Source organism: Zootoca vivipara, chromosome 1 (genome assembly GCF_963506605.1).
Source record: "Zootoca vivipara chromosome 1, rZooViv1.1, whole genome shotgun sequence".
Taxonomy (NCBI): domain Eukaryota; kingdom Metazoa; phylum Chordata; class Lepidosauria; order Squamata; family Lacertidae; genus Zootoca; species Zootoca vivipara.
In genome coordinates this window covers 6,956,047-6,975,244 of record NC_083276.1, presented here as the reverse complement: position 1 = coordinate 6,975,244, position 19,198 = coordinate 6,956,047, and the positions used below count along the sequence as shown (strand labels likewise).

At 46.2% G+C, this 19,198-nt stretch overlaps 1 protein-coding gene across 1 annotated transcript in view; it reads right to left on the bottom strand.

The window, feature by feature from the left end:
- Positions 1–19,198, bottom strand: part of KIAA0586 (KIAA0586 ortholog) — a 328,230-nt gene that overhangs the window by 169,267 nt on the left and 139,765 nt on the right.

Genomic DNA, 19,198 nt, shown 5'->3' with positions numbered 1-19,198 from the left:
CTGAAGTGACTTCAAAGCAATCCATTAGCACCTATTGCAGCCCAACAGGATGGCCCCCCTGGAATTTGTCGCACATACACACACACACATGCACAAGAATTTGTCAATCTGCCTGTGCTTGGCTACCCCAGAGCTCAAATACATGACCTTTCACACACCTGCATTTGGAGAGGATCCCAACTTGGCAGAGAGAGAAGACCTGAAATACAGGACAAAACTGTATCAATACAGGGCGTAGCATTTTACTCTGAAATACAGGACAATCCTAGGTGGCAACTCCTATCATTCCTGGCCATTGACCATGCTGTCTGGAGCTGATGGAGGCTGGAGTCCAAGAACATCCAGAGGTCTGCATAAACCTCAGGCACAATCTCTGTTGTTTCCTCATGATAATGGGTTTGCAGTCAGGAACAAAGCCACATAGATCTAATAGGCCTAAATTATAACCTGTGTAACGCCCCCCCCCTCCATGCTTGCACCCCAATATCGTTGTTGTATTGAGAGTGTAATAAACATGGTTCTTGGTTATGACAACGATCCTCTGTCAGGGACTGGCTGGATGAGGAAGAGAGGTGGAAGCTGCCCACCCAGGGAAGACACAGAAGATGGTGACTTATTCTTTTTTTATTATTATTTATTTATTTATTTGTACCCCGCCCATCTGGCCAGGTTTCCCCCACCACTCTGGGCGGCTTCCAACAAATAGCAAAATACATTAAAATATCACAGATTAAAAACTTCCCTAAACGGGGCTGCCTTTAGGTGTTTTCTAAACGTCAGGTAGTTGTTTATCTCCTTGACCTCCGATGAGAGGGCGTTCCACAGGGCGGGTGCCACTACTGAGTAGGCCCTCTGCCTAGTTCCCTGTAGCTTTGCTTCTCACAGTGAGGGAACCGCCAGAAGGCCCCCTGCGCTGGATCTCAGTGTCCGGGCTAAACGATGGGGGTGGAGACGCTCCTTCAGGTATACAGGACCAAGGCCGTTTAGGGATTTAAATGTCAGCACCAACACTTAGATCCTGGAGCATGGTGCTGAGGCACTGAGGAGCAGTCTGGGGAAGGAAGAAAGGAAGAAAGGAACTTGGAAGGAGAGGAGGATTTGATATCCCACTTTACCACTACCCTAAGGAGTCTCAAAGTGGCTAACAATCTCCTTTCCCTTCCTCCTCCACAAGGGGGGGGTGAGTGGGGCTGAGAGACTTCAGAAAAGTGTGACTAGCCCAAGGGCACCCAGCAGCTGCATGTGGAGGAGCAGGGAAGCAAACCCGGTTCACCAGATTACAAGTCCACTGCTCTTAACCACTACACCACACTGGACAAGCTGGGAGGTGCTAGAAGCAATGGGTTGAGCGATCAAGGGCGCAGTCAGGAGAAGGAGGCCCTCCCAGGATAGGCTTAGAGGCTGAGAGTCACAGTGCCATAGATAGACCATTGTTCCATCTAGCTCAGTATTTTCTGCACTGACTTGCAGTGGCACTCCAGGGCTTCAGGCAGGGGGTGTTCTCAGACCTACCTGGAATTGAACCTGGGACCTTCTGCACACGGAGCCAGTGCTCTACCAGTGAGCCATAGAGATGAATGCCAGAAGAACAGCTGCTTTGGCCTGCTTTCTGCTGCAGACTGAAAGTGGCAGCAGTGCCTTGGAGATTAATTGCCTTAGCTGCTAAACCATCTTCTTTCTTGTTAGACCAGCTGCTTGGGAAGTACTCTTGCACTTCCTCCTTGCTCCTTGTTGTTGTTGTTTAGTTGTTTAGTCGTGTCCGACTCTTCGTGACCCCATGGACCAGAGCACGCCAGGCACTCCTGTCTTCCACTGCCTCCCGCAGTTTGGTCAAACTCATGTTCGTAGCTTTAAGAACACTGTCCAACCATCTCGTCCTCTGTCGTCCCCTTCTCCTTGTGCTCTCCATCTTTCCCAACATCAGGGTCTTTTCCAGGGAGTCTTCTCTTCTCATGAGGTGGCCAAAGTATTGGAGCCTCAGCTTCAGGATCTGTCCTTCCAGTGAGCACTCAGGGCTGATTTCCTTCAGAATGGAGAGGTTTGATCTTCTTGCAGTCCATGGGACTCTCAAGAGTCTCCTCCAGCACCATAATTCAAAAGCATCCATTCTTCGGTGATCAGCCTTCTTTATGGTCCAGCTCTCACTTCCATACATCACTACTAGGAAAACCAAAGGTTTAACTATATGGACCTTTGTAGGCAATGTGATGTCTCTGCTTTTTAAGGTGCTGTCTAGGTTTGTCATTGCTTTTCTCCCAAGAAGCAGGCGTCTTTTAATTTCGTGACTGCTGTCACCATCTGCAGTGATCAAGGAGCTCCTTACCTGATGCCAAAAGGGAGAGACAAATTCTAATGCAATGCGCTGAAATCATCACAAAAAGATGTCTGCAAGGGGCCCTTGCTGCAACCCCGAGCATATTTTCTCCTCTGTGATGTTGCTAATAGCACCCAGCAATTCACATTTTAAGCCAGTCTTCTATTTCCTAGCACTGATTTCCCCTCCCCTCCCTGGAACAACTTGAGCTGTCGAGCTTTTATCAAGCAACATAATGTAAACTAATCTCCCATGTCTACAAGGAAAAAGGAGCAATCTCGGGCAATTAAGCGCTCCAGCTGATCCCTTAGACAATGAGAATCTCTTTCCAGATTCTAACCAAGGGAGCCACACCCATTTGCTCAAACTCTTTGCAGGCAAGCCTCCCAGTGCCATTCCTGGTTGACAAGCGATGGCTTTGAAATCTGGATTCAAATCCCCTTGGCTCACTGAGGACCGGCTCTTTAACTTGGTTCAATTCTATGCCATGATCTGCATGCCATAGGAGTAGAAGTGGGCATGAATATTCCTGCCCGATAAAAAGCTGCTTTCTAAGGTGATTTGAGACCCGTGTGTGGTGAAAGCAGGCCCAAAACATTTTGCTGCCTGAGTCAGAGGGCAAGATGCTATGATTCTATGTCCCTGCTCCCAGCTGAACCTTACTTCAACCCTGGCAACGGGACAGTGTTCTCTAGGGTACCTGAGGGCAGCAAGCTAGTGGACAGGATGCATGCCACACACTCAGTTCTCCAACAAAGGGGAGTGGCCAAAGGCTCAGGAGGAATGGCTGGGAGGGCGGGGAAACTGCTGCCCCTCGGTATCTGTTGCCTGAAGCAATTGCCTCACTCTGCCTTGTGGTATCGTCAGGAGGTTCTCTCTCTCTGTGAAACCCTGGAGATCTGCTTCCAGACATTGTGGACAGTGCCGAGTTAGATGGACCAAATGATCTAACTGAGGCCACATCCCCCCCCCCCCCCGAATTCCTGGTGAAAAGGGATTGATTGTTAAACAACTCTGTGTCAAGGGTGCCCCCCCCAGCCCAAAGGAAGTGCACATGACAGAGGGTTAACTCCATATTGCCGAAAATAACACAGTCATTTCCGCAAATCTGGAGAGCTATGCACACCGATGCAGTGTTGAGGCAGCTATTCCCACGTCTGTGCTCTATGGAGCAGTTGTACCGACTGGGGACCACTCTCCCTCCACCTTCCCCCGACAGGCTGTGCACATGTAGCTGGAGACTATGCCTGTGTGGAAATTTCCTCTGCTCTTCCCTCTTCAGTCCCCTTCTGGTTCTGGGAGACAGTAGTTCAGGGGAGGGTGGGGCAGCCCCTAGCCCTTCACTTGCCTGACCTGCCTCTTCCTCCTCCTCCTCCAGGTCCAAAGCTTCCCCTGCCTCTGATTCTCGCCTCCTAGCTGGTCCAGATCCCCACAAACCACTGCCCCTCTCTCCCGAGTCGGACTCCAGCCCCGCTTTTCCCAGGGCACACTTGTCAGCATCCTGCCAGTCCCTGATGCTCTGGCAATTGTAGCTCTGGAAAGGGAATAGTGGCGTCTCCTAACAACTCTCGGTGCAGCTTCCCATGTTTCTAAATTAGGCCAGAAAAAATGGAAGGACGGAAGATTCTTAATATATCGGTCCTGTGTCAGAAACAAAGGCTGCCAATTTGGAGCAAACTGCAGGAAGAAATTTGCATAGGAAGAGACTCTCCGCAACATCCCTATGGCAAAGGCAGAGAGCTAGCTGCAGTTTGACTCGGTGTCGGCCCAGAATGACAACTTTTTGAAGTTTTGTAAATGACTGCATTGAAATCCAGCTAACTGGAGTGATTGTCTCAGTGCCTCAACTTGCCAGCCCTTTGTGACGGAGCTGTAATTATCTTATTAAGCGGCATTTGAGATGTAATGAACCAAAGGTGCTTATTTTCTCTCTATTACGGCAGGCTCTGCTATCGTTTAATCACCCTGCCATTTAGGTTGTGTTCAGACGTCGTTCACAGGGGAGGTCTACAGTCCTGTGCCCCAAAATCTGTAGTTTTCCACAAAAATGAAATTGGGAAAAGAAAAGGAAGGTTGAATAAGGACGGATCCTCATATCCACTACTCTCTGTGCACTTGAGAGTAATATATCTGTCCAAACTGCATGTTATGTCTCAGTTTATTGATGGCATCCTCGAACATATCCTTATTGATAACAACCCCCCAAAGGTATTTATTGATTATGTCTGCCTTTTTAATAGACTTGGTTGCATCAATATTCTTTTGCTGCAATGTTACATTTCTATCAAAGTATCATGCAATGTTAATCAAAGCACAGGAGCCCACAGGTGTGGTAAGCACGTATTGGACAGTGCCTGTAATATCATTGATGACAACAACCCTTCCCTTTGCCCCATAAAGGTAAAGGTAAAGGGCCCCCTGACCATCAGGTCCAGTCGTGTCCTACTCTGGGGTTGCGGCGCTCATCTATCGGCCGAGGGAGCCAGCGTTTGTCCGCAGACAGCTTCCGGGTCATGTGGCCAGCATGACAAAGCTGCTTCTGGTGAACCAGAGCAGCGCACAGAAACGCCTTTTACCTTCCCACCGAAGCGGTCCCTATTTATCTACTTGCACTTTGGTGTGCTTTTGAACTGCTAGGTGGGCAGGAGCTGGGACTGAGCAACAGGAGCTCACCCCGTCGCAGGGATTCGAACCGCCGACCTTCTGATCAGCAAGCCCTAGGCTCTGTGGTTTAACCCACAGCGCCACCTGGGTCCCTTCCCTTTGCCCCATAATTTTTGGTAATTTTCAGGTGAGAGCTTTTCTGTTGTCCTGCAGAAGATGTAAATTGTTGCAGGTAAAAAAAAGCAGCAGGAAAAACAGCGATCCTGCCAGTTCTTTTCCCTGTAGAAATAGCTCGCCACTTCCCATTTTATTTTCTGCCTGCCTATATTTTCCTTAAACATTTAAAGACTGAGACCTTCCCCCTCCGGGAATGTCTGACTCCATTAAAGAACATGCTGTTTGAGTTCTCTCTGTGGTGACAGATCTCTGTGATGGGCCCATTCACACAAGCAAATCTTCCACCTGATGATCATTTCCGTGTGCCAGCCTGCCCGATGAATGGATTAGAGAGATGTCATTACTTGGAGAGAGCGAAAGTAGATGCATACACAAGCTATTATTCTTCTCACATCAGCCTCCTCTTCACAGACCACAGGCTGTGGCAAAGCACCAAATGGGTCCGTTTGCTTTGAAGCCGTCCCAGAAAGCTTACAGACTCCCCTGGGTGTCAGAAGTATCTCCTCTGTTGGCTACATCACGGTCTCCAGCAACTACAAAGTGCTGATGTTGCCAAGTTTGGGAGGGGGGTGCTCCTTCATCTACCCACATCAAAGAACGGGACACCCCACTCTCATTTACAGACACTTATATTATGTGTCTATTTACCTTGCATGTGGTCCCAACGGCATGCAACTTTCAACGGGCAATTTAAATGAATAGTCCATTTCGGACAGTTTAAAGGAAGAATCACTTTTGCTTTTTTAACTGTTCCATTCATAGAATTATATAGTCCAATGCAAAAATCTTAACTCTTCTTCTGCTACTGCTACTGCTTCTTCGGCGATCACTCGTAGCCAAGTAAGATTGTCTTCCATGATCACAGTCTTAACAGGGAGTCTGTAAGAGTGACTGTGGAGGCCAATTCTGGGTCCACACATCTTTCCACAGTGGGGACATAGGTTTCCAGGCAGGAGTTGATCATGGTGAGGGTTTGCCAAGTGTGCCTTCCTCTTAGCACGTTTCTCCCTCTCGTCCTGAGATCGAGCGACTTTAAAGGCCATGACACCTTTGGTAAAAGCTGTTCTCCAATTGGAGCACTCCCAGGCTAGTGTTTCCCAGTTGTTGGTGTTTATACTCAAGCGCCCATGACAGATGGCCAGCCAACCTCCGCTTGAAAACCTCCAAGGAAGGAGAGTCCACAACCTCCTAAGGGAGACCGTTCCACTGCTGAACAGCTCTTACTGTCAGAAAGTTTTTTCCCGATGTTTCGTTGGAATCTCCTCTCTTGTAACTTGAAGCCATGGGTTCGAGTCCTACCCTCCACATTTTGATGTGTCACTGAACAGTGTAGCAAAGATTAAGCTGATGAAAAGCATAAAAACATAAGAGCCTGTCTGCTGGATCAGGCCAGTGGCCCAACTAGTCCAGCATCCTCTTCTCTCAGTGGCAAGGTGGACGCCTATGGGAAAACCTTCATGCAGGATGTGAGCACAAGAGCCCTCTCCTCTCCTGCGGTTTCCAGCAAATTGGTGTTCAGAAGCATTACTGCATCTGACTGAGCATAGCCAACATGGCTAGCAGCCATTTATTTGCCCCCCCCCAAAAAAAAACCTGTCCGGTTTTTAAGGTAAAGGGGCCCCTGACCATTAGATCCAGTCATGACCGACTCTGGGGTTGCAGCGCTTATCTCGCTCCATAAGCCGAGGGAGCTGGCGTAAAAGCTTCTGGGTCTGGGGCCAGCATGATAAAGCCGCTTCTGGCGAACCAGAGCAGCACACAGAAATGCCGTTTACCTTCCCGCTGTAGCGGTACCTATTTATCTACTTGCACTTTGACGTGCTTTCGAACTGCTAGGTGGGCAGGAGATTTGATTGCTTAGGGAAGAGCAGCAGAAGTCAAGGGGTCTCCTGTCCAAAATAACTGGGTCCCCCTCCAAACTGAGTTTGGTGTGTTGTGTTGTGTTGTTGTGTTGCCTTGTGTTGTGTTGTTGTGTTGTGTTTGCAGGTTTATTCTGCAACTTGTCGTTGATGCAATAGCAGTGCATTTAATGGTACATTTGTACTGTGCATTCCACACCTTGTTCCCCTTTCTTAGTTGTTCAGCGATGTTTCCCCAACCATCACAACCTTGGAATATTTGTGCTGTAAGGTAAAAGGTAAAGGACTCCTGGACGGTTAAGTCCCATCAAAGGCGACTATGGAGTTGCGACGCTCATCTCGCTTTCAGGCCGAGGGAGCCGGCATTTGTCCACAGGCAGCTTTCCGAGTCATGTGGCCAGCAGGACTAAACCGCTTCTGGCGCAACGGAACACTGTGATGGAAACGCCGTTTAACTTCCCAGCGCAGTGCCACCTATTTATCTACTTGCACTGGCGTGCTTTCGAACTGCTAGGTTGGCAGTAGTTGGGACAGAACAATGGGAGCTTACTTCATCACGGGGATTTCAAATATATGAAAGGATGTCATATAGAGGAGGGAGAAAGGTTGTTTTCTGCTGCTCCAGAGAAGCGGTCAATATTAGGAAGAACTTCCTGACAGTAAGAGCTGTTCGGCAGTGGAATTTGCTACCAAGGAGTGTGGTGGAGTCTCCTTCTTTGGAGGTCTTTAAGCAGAGGCTTGACAGGCATATGTCAAGAATGCTTTGATGGTGTTTCCTGCTTGGCAGGGGGTTGGACTGGATGGCCCTCGTGGTCTCTTCCAACTCTATGATTCTATGATTCTATGAACTGCCGACGTTCTGATCCGGAAGCCCAAGAGGCTCAGTGGTTTAGACCACTGCGCCACCTGCGTGCCTATAAAAGGTAGATTGCAGCGGGTTGGAGTAGATGACCCTTTAGGAACCCTCCCAGCTCTAAAATTCTGTGGTTCTTGGGTTTCAGCGGGAAGTTACAGGACATGCACTGATTGGAAGTGAAGCAGTAGGTCCACCCCAAAACCTTTGCAGGAGGAGGCAGTCCTGGAAGTGGGGTAATATCCCACTGGGATATGTAACTACCATCATGAGCTCATATTATTCTGAGTAAAGTACAATTAAAGGTAAAGGGACCCCTGACCATTAGGTCCAGTCGTGTCCGACTCTGGGGTTGCGCACTCATCTCGCATTATTGGCCGAGGGAGCCGGCGTATAGCTTCCAGATCATGTGGCCAGCATGACAAAGCCGCTTCTGGCAAACCAGAGCAGCACATGGAAACGCTGTTTACCTTCCCGCTGTAGCGGTTCCTATTTATCTACTTGCACTTTGATGTGCTTTCGAACTGCTAGGTTGGCAGGAGCTGGGACCAAGCAACGGGAGCTCACCCCGTCACAGGGATTCGAACCGCCGACTTTCTGATCAGCAAGCCCTAGGCTCCACGGTTTAACCCACAGCGCCACCTGGGTCCTTAAAGTACAATTAAACGGCCACAATTCTTACATAAGAAGAGATCAGTAAGCCTTGAGGTTCCCACAGAGTCCTACACACACTCATAAAATGAGATTTTTAAAAAAGCAACACTATTTTCAATCAAATGGCAGGTCATTTCCTCATCGGAACAGCTGTGTTTATTCTCCCTGAGTGTGCTGCAGATGTGCTACAGTTACCCAAGCTTAAGAACTCTCTCCCTTCCCTTGGAAAGCAAAAACCAGGTTGCAAAAAGGCAGGGGTGGGTGGCTTCTGTGCTCCCACCTGACGTTGTGGCAGGAAGATGTTGCCTTTATTTTATGCTCTAGACAAGCAAGTCACGATTCAAAAATGGAGAATGTGGTTACAGTATTTTCAATTCCAGTGCTGAACGCAACCCGCTTTCAGAGCCCAGAGAATCCACATGTCAAATTGTAGCTGCTCAGGAGAGACAGATGAGTATCACAGTATTAGCAACGGCAGGGAGAATTGCATACGGTTACTATTCTTTCAACTGTTGCGGGGAGAGCAATAGCAACCCAATGAAAAGATATTAGATAAAGATTCCACATTGCAGATAAAGGTATGCTATGGTAAGAAAGGGTTTAGAGACTGCAGAAGTTTGCAGCAAATGGTCGTCGTCGTCGTCGTCGTCGTCCCCCCCCCGTGAGAACCCATAGGTTAAACCATGGGTGTAACCATAGGTTTAACCACATGTTAAACCAGACGGCCTGAACAAGATGTTAATTGTTGTCTTAGGATTTAAACAAAAAAGGAAACACTGGTTTTTCTCCCTCTACCAAACCCCTTAAATGACTCAGGACCACAATACCTCAAGAACTGCCTCTCCCCATATAAACTGTCCTGGACTCTGCATTCATCATCTGAAGTCCTCCTTCATGTGTCTCCTCTACATGAGGTCTGGGGGTGGCAACACGAGAACAGGTCTTTTCTGTGGTGGCTCCCCGTCTGTGGAATGCTCTCCCCAGGGAAGCTTGCCTGGCACCTTCATTATATATTTTTAGGCACCAGGTGAAAATATTCCTCTTCAACCAGGCCTTTGTCTGATTGATATCCCAAAAGGTTTTTAATTGTGTCTCTGGGAAGGGGGGGGATTATTGTTTTGCTGTTTTTGTTTTAATTATTTACTTGTGGCTTTTACCTTGTATTTTATTCTGTGAACCGCCCGGAGATCTTGTGTTGAAGTGTGGTGTGTAAATTTAATAAATAATGATAATAATAAAGCTCATCCAATAAATCCAATTCATCCCCACTTGCATTGTGCATTTAAAGCAGTATTAAACCACTTTAAACAGTCACTGCTCCCCCCCCCAAAGAATTCTGGGTGCTACGGTTTGTTATGGGTGCTGAACATTGTTAGCAAACCCCTGTTCCCATCCACTCACCCCAGTTACAATTTCCAGAGTGGTTTAATCTAGGGAGGCTTTTAATGTTTAATAGATTATTTTATTTCATTTTTCTGTTGGAAGCCGCCCAGAGTGGCTGGGGAAACCCAGCCAGATGGACGGGGTATAAACAATAAATTATTATTATTATTATTATTATTATTATTATTATTATTATTAATCGTCAGTTCCTCTTCACAAGGAACTGTGAGACCCCTGTAGTAGAAAACATAACCCAACAGAACAGTCTCTTACTCAAAAGAAACTTACTCATCGCTCTGGTTTTTTAAAATATTTATTGCATTTGGTCAGAATGTCCAGCAACACAACACAAGACAGAACCCTGCATAGAGAAATGGCAAGAAATATATTGCAATTTCATCCACATCTTTGACACCCAATCCTTATTGAAGACTCGGCATAGGAAAGGTTAGCAGGTCTGCATAATGCCCCCAAGATGCTATCTCTAGTTTCTCTAAAATCCACAGCAAATGCCGGAGATTAAAAGTGCAGGCCCCACATCTTTGAACAGCGGTGAACTCCTGAGCTGCATCTGCCCACAAAGAGCTTCTCGCCTGTCAATCAGTTTTCCTCCAAGTGCCAGAGGCTGAACGATACAGATCTTTGTTGGGTTTCCGCGAAGACGAGCTTTGATGCTGTGTCTTCCACAGTTAGCCTCCTCCTCTAGGAAACAAAGCAAAGGTCTAGCCAGTTGTCCAGGTATTAGGTTTACTGTACCAGATTTGGGGCAACTTTATCCCCGTGACCTTTAAGCAGTGCCTTCTGTTGTCTTCCATCTGTGCAGCCTCCAACATTGGCAATAAGAACCCATTTCGGGTTTTTTTTGCAATGTGAAAACACAGCTCTTCCTGGCTCAGTAAAGCACTGGGAGAGAAATACTGCTTCCAGGGGTATCCGGGGCTTGGCATATATCGCTAAGCTAATTTTTAAAACGTTCATCTCAAAATATACGTTTGCTTACAACCCTCCGGAAAACATGGTTGCAAACAGAGATGCCACAACTAACTAGCCTGCATAGTTTTTGTTTGATGCTTCGGACAGAGTTCCCAAAATGCTAGCAAAGTTGTTATATCACATGCTGAATGCGGAATAGAGAGGAATTATTACTTCTCGTGATCTAGGCACTGTACTTTGGAGAAGGGCTATAGCATGGATTTGTTGTCATCCATCAGTCTCGGGAGACGATGCAAGAGTGCATCTTTAGGAAACTATGGAAATTATTGAGCTTTTTTTTTACAAAACACCGCAATTTTTCGATTGGCTTGCCTAAGATTCAGGACAAAGCGCCACCTTTCGAATACTTCTCTCCCAGGCGTCAATTACGCCTTTGAAATCCCAGTAATATCTGGGAAAATCTGGACGTATGGCAGCCCGAGAAAGTTACAGTGCCTGCTGTGGCTGTGGCTGTAAAGACTGATATAGGAGAGACATGTTTTGTTGCAGCCTGGAAAGATGGAGGTGGCCAGTTGTGTTATTCCAGGGCGTTTTTTATCTCTGCACTCCTTGCCAGAAGACATGCCTTCTCTGGTCACTTCTTTTGAAATGGTTAAGGCTTTTTGTTAACTTTGCTGCATTGAATGTGCCTTCTGTAGCATAGGTGCCCACGCCCTGGGGCCCTGGGGGGCCAAGCACCCACAAAATACTCCATGAAGGGGCTGGGCACCCACATATTTCTGTGCCAGGGCCATGCATGCTGCATGGCACCCATGGCCCTGGGCACCCACGGGTGCGGGGCCAAGCTGGCACTCCTGTTCTGTATAGAATCGTAGAGTTGGAAGAGACCACAAGGGTCATCCAGTCCAACCCCCTGCCAAGCAGGAAACACCATCAAAGCATTCCTGACAGATGGCTGTCAAGCCTCGGCTTAAAGACCTCCAAAGGAGGAGACTCCACCACCACTCCTTGGTAGCAAATTCCACCGTCGAACAGCTCTTACTGTCAGGAACTTCTTCCTAATGTTTAGGTGGAATCTTCTTTCTTGTAGTTTGAATCCATTGCTCTGTGTCCGCTTCTCTGGAGCAGCAGAAAACAACCTTTCTCCCTCCTCTATATGACATCCTTTTATATATTTGAACATGGCTATCATATCACCCCTTAACCTTCTCTTCTCCAGGCTAAACATGCCTGTAGTTGATCTTCTTTGCAATGTTTTATTTTGAAATCTTTAAGATATAATATTTTAGTCTTCTGTCAGTTATGTTGCTTTGAATGTATATTTTATATTTGACATTCTTCAGTAATGTTTTATTCGGGATTATTTTATTTGATGATAAAGAATATTTAGTAACAAAGTTAAAAGCAAAAAGAAATTAAAAGCATGCATCAATAGACCATTGTGGGGGGTGTACTCTTAACTGCCTACTAAGGCCTGGCAAAATAAAAGTTTTCAGCAGGCATTCAGAAGTTGGCACAGAAGGCACCTGCTGAATCTCCAGTGGCAGGGTGTTCCATAGGACTGGGTTGATGAAATTAAGGCTCACTTTCTCATCCTTTTCAATTGAGCCTCACCAACTCTGGGAACGGCCCCGAACACTTTATCATTGTATGCAGCAGCTAAAAAAGCCAATGCAATTCTGGGCTGCATCAATAGGAGTATAGTGTCTAGATCAGGGATCCCCAGACTAAGGCCCGGGGGCCGGATGCGGCCCAATTGCCTTCTAAATCCGGCCCGCGGACGGTCCAGGAATCAGCATGTTTATACATGAGTAGAATGTGTCCTTTTGTTTAAAATGCATCTGTGGGTTATTTGTGGGGCATAGGAATTCGTTCAGTTTTATAAAAAAAAATACAGTCCGGCCCCCCACAAGGTCTGGGAGACAGTGGACCAGCCCCCTGCTGAAAAAGTTTGCTGACCCCTGGTCTAGATGAAGGGAAGTAATAGTACCACTGTATTCTGCTCTGGTCAGACCTCACCTGGAATACTGTGTCCTGTTCTGGGCACCACAGTTCAAGAAGGATACTGAAAAGCTGGAACGTGTCCAGAGGAGGGCAACCAAAATGGTCAAAGGCCTGGAAACGATGCCTTATGAGGAACGGCTTAGGGAGCTGGGTATGTTTAGCCTGGAGAAGAGAAGGTTAAGGGGTGACATGATAGCCATGTTCAAATATATAAAAGGATGTCATATAGAGGAGGGAGAAAGGTTGTTTTCTGCTGCTCCAGAGAAGCGGACACGGAGCAATGGATTCAAGCTACAAGAAAGAAGATTCCACCTAAACATTAGGAAGAACTTCCTGACAGTAAGAGCTGTTTGGCAGTGGAATTTGCTACCAAGGAGTGTGGTGGAGTCTCCTTCTTTGGAGGTCTTTAAGCAGAGGCTTGACAGGCATATGTCAAGAAATCTTTGATGGTGTTTCCTGCTCGGCAGGGGGTTGGACTGGATGGCCCTTGTGGTCTCTTCCAACTCTATAATTCTATGATTCTATGAATCATTGTTGCTCCACTTATCTCTGTATGCTGATTGCATTACAGTACTAACCTGCACTGGATACGAGTGATTTACCTGCACACGGCATGTGGAAAATGTAAAAAAAGTTGTTTTGTGTTTTAAACCTCCTTAGCCACTCAGAGGATTAATCACTTGCAGAGCAGAATTAACAAAAACCCCACAAGAAAATTGAAATCATCAACAGCAAAAAAACCAACAGCAAAAATGCAAAGGACCCTGCCCATTAAATTTCTCCTGCAAAAATTTAATTGCAGGGAGGATAATTTAATGGGCACAGGATATTGGGATGAAAGTCAGATAAGGATGAGAGACAGGGATGGGGCAAAGGTGATCCCTCTCATTTCAAAGGGGGAAGGAAGGCCACAGTGAAATTTGAGAGCTCTAAGCACTCACAGAGCAGACTGTTAGAGATGAGACAGAAGAAGAGTCAGGCAGCTTTAATCTAACATCTCTGGAAAAAAACGACTGGGACTCACTCGCAGACACGAATGAATTAGTGTTGTAGGACCATCTGTCAAGTGGTGGGGGAGAGACAGCTAGGGAAAGTCAGGAGTCAGGGAGCGCAGGTTTAACACTCATTTTCGAGATCTAATTAATCTAATTAGTCTCTCATTCCTGAATTCCCGGGGCTGAATAGGTGCTTCAACAGATGTGCGCTCAACTCAAGGGCAAAAGAATCCAGTGCTTTCCATCACCGCAATGAAAGCTCTCCTAGGTGTACTAATAATAATAGTATTAAAATATTAAAATACAGAAATCCATCAAACATTAAAAGCTTCCCTAAACAGGGCTGCATTGAGATGCCTTCTAAAGGTCTGGTAATTGTTGTTCTCTTCGACTTCTGGTGGGAGGACATTCCACAGGGTGGGTGCCACTACCGAGAAGGCCCTCTGCCTGGTTCCCTGTAACTTGGCTTCTCGTAGCGAGGGAACCGCCAGAAGGCCCTCGGTGCTGGACCTCAGTGTCCGGGCAGAATGATGGGGGTGGAGACGCTCCTTCAGGTATACTGGACCGAGGCTGTTTAGGGCTTTAAGGGTCAGCACCAACACTTTGAATTGTGCTCGGAAACGTACTGGGAGCCAATGTAGGTCTTTTAGGACCGGTGTTATGTGGTCTCGGTGGCTGCTCCCAGTCACCAGTCTAGCTGCCGCATTCTGGGTTAGTTGTAGTTTCCTGGTCACCTTCAGAGGTAGCCCCACATAGAGCGCATTGCAGTAGTCCAAGCGAGAGATAACTAGAGCATGCACCACTCTGGCGAGACCATCCGCAGGCAGGTAGGGTCTCACCCTGCGTACCAGATGGAGCTGATAAACTCAGACAGGGCATATCCACACCATGCCACTTAAAAGAATCCCGGCTTCCCCCAAATAATTCTGCTATTTGCAGCCTAGATGTCTCTACAGATCTCCTGTTGCAAACCCCTTTGCCAAATTTATTCTGGCTTTTGTCCTCCTTTCTTTTTTAAACTCTACTGGTTTCTTTCTTCCCTTCCTAGCCTACTAATCCAGAGGATGGAATTCATTTTTGGGGAGGGGGATTTAATTTTTCCCCCTTTCCCTTTTTGCTCTGATCTCCCACCCCTTCAGAAACCTCCATAACATAAAGTTATTTGTTGATGTATGCTCCAAAAATGGAAGCACGAAGAAGTAACAACGAAAGAAGAGTGGTAGGTGAAGATGACGGACTTTGCAGAACTGGCAAAGCTGACAGGAAAAATCTGAAACCAGCAGGATCAAATATTCCAAAAGGACTGGAGTAAATTTATACTATATTTGAAAGATTATTGTAAGCAATTAACATCACTGGCAGGGTTGTCTGAAGACTTGTAATGAGAAATTTTCTACCTTTCTATGTTTATTTAAATTTTGAGTCATTTCGTAATGAATGCAATTTGAATTGGAAAACGTGTTATATATATATATATATATATATATATATATATATATATATATATAATTCTGGGAGCTGTTATTGCTGCTGAGGGACCCCTGACTGTTAGGTCCAGTCGTGACCGACTCTGGGGTTGCACGCTCATCTCGCATTATTGGCCGAGGGAGCCGGCATATAGCTTCCAGGTCATGTGGCCAGCATGACTAAGCCGCTTCTGGCGAACCAGAGCAGCACATGGAAAGGCCGTTTACCTTCCCGCCAGAGTGGTACCTATTTATCTACTTGCACTTTGACATGCTTTCGAACTGCTAGGTTGGCAGGAGCTGGGACAGAGCAACGGGAGCTCACCCCGTCGCGGGGATTCGAACCGCCGACCTGATCGGCAAACCCTAGTCTCTGTGGTTTAACCCACAGCGCCACCCATGTCCCTTGAGGGTTGTTAGGAGACTCCCATTCCTCTCACATAACTACAATTCTCAGAGTTTGCAAGTTGTAGCTCTGTGAGGGGAATGGGGTTTCCTAACAAAGTGGTCCTTGTATTCTCTTCCACAACACTTTCTACCAGAAATCCTTTTAAATTCAGATTCCAGGGATTATACCTGTGGACCTGAAGATTTTTCCTGGACTTCAGCTCCCTCCATCCCTGGTTGTTCACCCAAGTGATTTAAGGTGGAGTTCCTGTGCATTCAGTTTTTTCCTTCTCATGTGCCATCACTATATATGCATATTGCTCGGATTGTGTCTTTACAAAGCCTTGCACGCTATTGGGGAGCACCATGGATAAATAATTCCCTATATTTTCAGTGTTCAGGATACAAGTGCCAATCATTATAGATATCAACAGCTGTGGAAGCACCAGCAGATTTGCAGAAGTGCAGAAATCTTTAGGGAAGAACTCTACATAGGGGACGCTCCTTAAAACATCCCGTTGAAGATGATCGATCACACATTGCTGACTGACTTGGGCAGGGTTCAGGGAGGGCATATCCCGAGCAGAAGTAAACCACACTGCAACATTGTGTTGCAGCTCCCACTGATAAAACAAGGCAGCTTCAGCATCACTTGCAAAATCACCCTTAGTGACATGTGAATTTATGATCTTGTAAATACTATGTTCCTGTGAATGATGTACATAGAAAGCTTCTGAAGAATTACAGGTGAAACTCGGAAAATTAGAATATCATCGAAAAGTGCATTTATTTCAGTAATGCAACTTAAAAGGTGAAACCAATATATGAGATAGATGCATGACGTGCAAAGCAAGATATGTCAAGCCTTTATTTGTTGTAATTGTAATTACCGGGTATTTGTCGTTAGGCGAGTCAATTATAAATGGAATGTAATTAATGAAATGTAATAGCGATGTTTATTTTTGTATTGTTGTAACTATTTGTTTTATTACTGTGGAATTTCCAAAAGAAAGCACTTGTAAACATTAAAAGAAAAAGGAAAAATAAGAAGTTGCATTACTGAAATAAATGCACTTTTCAACGATATTCTAATTTTCCGAGTTTCGCCTGTAGTGTCTGAAATTGCTTGGTCTCCTAACCCACCACTTTCTAAATTTGTAATCCTGTTGGCAGAGACTAGCACTTTTTACAGTCCTCATACAGTGCCCACAAAACTTTAGGCATCTGATTAATAATAATTTCCACGATATCCCCAACTTTCAATATTTCTATGAAAAGCCAGCCTTACCAAATCTCTGCGGAAGCCGATTTTGGGACACAATTCTGATGCTTCTTTTTCTCCTTCTTTAAAAGGACGTCCCACCTTGAAAAGCCTCAGAAACTCATTACTAAATGGAAGATAAGATCAACAAATTCCGCTAACTACCCTAAAAGTACTTAGCAGGGATGTTGCTACTGCTGTCGGCCAATCATTCACCTTTTTTTATGATGGGGAGATTTCACTCCTCCTGTCTCCTTATCGAAAAGGCCATTCCTTAAGCTGCCCGGCTTAAGGTGTCTTTAAAGGAGGGCTCAGCCATTTGACAAGGGGGATAAGATGCGATCACACTGCAATTAGTTGGGATCATTGGAAAATTCCTGTTTTTATAACTCTTCTTTCCGGTTACAAGGGCAGTAGTTCTTTGTGGCAACGCCTGCAATTCCTCTTTGCAGAAGATAAAACTGGGAATTCCTGTCCATTGCCGACAGAGTTGGTGGTGCAATTAGAAATATCTGGAGGAGCGTGCGAAGTAGATTACGGAACAAAAGGAAGTTCTCCTTCACAGAGCACATAGTTAAACTGGGGGATTTGCTCCCAGAAGATTTAAACCAGCTTGGATGGCTTTAAAAGACAAATTCATGGAGGATCAGCCTTATCAGTGGCTACAAGCCATGATGGCCGTGTTCTCCCTTGACTGTCAGAGGCAGTATGTTTCCAAGAACCTGTTTCTGGGAGTCATAGGTGGGAACTGTTTATTTAATTTGAAATGGCCCATGGTTTCCCTGCTCCACAACAACCCTGTGAGGTAGGTTGGGAGGCAGCAGTGGCCATATCACCCAAGGAACTTCATAGCCACAAACCCCAGTGGCTACGTTCTAACTGTCTGAGGCAGTAGGAGTCCGAATGCCCATTGCAGGAAGGGAGAGGGCTCTTGTGCTCAGGTGAGGCTTGTGAGCTTCCCATTGGGGCTTCTGGTTGGTCACTGTGAAAACAGGATGCTGGACTAGGGGGACCCCTGGCCTAATCCAGGTGCCAGGCTCTTTCTACATTCTAACAAATCTTGGCCACAACATGCTTGAGAAGACGCCCTAAGGGGTTGGGTAGTTTACTTAAGAGGGAGGAAAGGAAGGAAGCCTAAGAGTTTTAATCTTCATCCTTGGAGGTTTATAAGCAGAGGCTAGATGGCCACCCGTCATGGATGCTTGAGCTGAGAATCCTGCATTGCAGTGGGCAGGACTGGGTCAGTGTTTCCCAAACTTGGATCTCCAACTGTTTTTGGACTACAGTTCCCATCATCCCTGGCCACTGGTCCCACTAGCTAGGGATGATGGGAGTTGTAGTCCAAAAATTTAATTTGTGAGTTTTGCTTCATGCATTCAAACATGTTTAGAATCATAGAATCGTAGAGTTGGAAGAGACCACAAGGGCCATCCAGTCCAACCCCCTGCCAAGCAGGAAACACCATAAAAGCATTCTTGGCATATGCCTGTCAAGCCTCTGCTTAAAGACCTCCAAAGAAGGAAACCCCACCACACTCCCTGGTAGCAAATTCCACTGCCGAACAGCTCTTACTGTCAGGAAGTTCTTCCTAATGTTTAGGTGGAATCTTCTTTCTTGTAGTTTGAATCCATTCCTCCGTGTACGCTTCTCTGGAGCAGCAGAAAACCTTTCACCCTCCTCTATATGACATCCTTTTATATATTTGAACATGGCTATCATATCACCCCTTAACCTTCTCTTTTCCAGGCTAAACATCCCCAGCTCCCTAAGCCGTTCCTCCCTAAGCCATTTCATTCCCTTTTTGTGGTGGGTTTAGAAAACAAACTCCTAAAAGATATTGGGAAACAGGGTAGACTGGATTTTGAATGACACGTGTTCTCTTTATGTCTTGTCGTCAATGTCCTGTATATTTATTGTATGTTTTATTTTTTAAAAAAACAACTTTAAAAATGGAACAGAAATGGACTCACTCATCCCTAGTATTTACTAATCTTAAAACCAACAAGGAAGGGTCCATAGCATCATAACATTCCACCAAGGCAGGTCTGGAGAACCTGTAGTCCTCTAGAGGTTGTTGGGACTTCAGCTCCCATCAATTCCTAACAGCATGGCTGCCAGGAACAGGTGCCAGCAGGTCAGCAATAACTCACATGGAGTATGTTAAGTCTTTATTAGAAGAAACAAGATCTGCTCAGGGGAACCTGGTCCAATGAACACAGCAACTCTTCTCAGTAGATCTTGCCTCTATGAGGCAGTTGTGGAGAGGGAAGGTCCCCGCTTTCCCACAGTTGCCCTAGTCTCCTCTTGT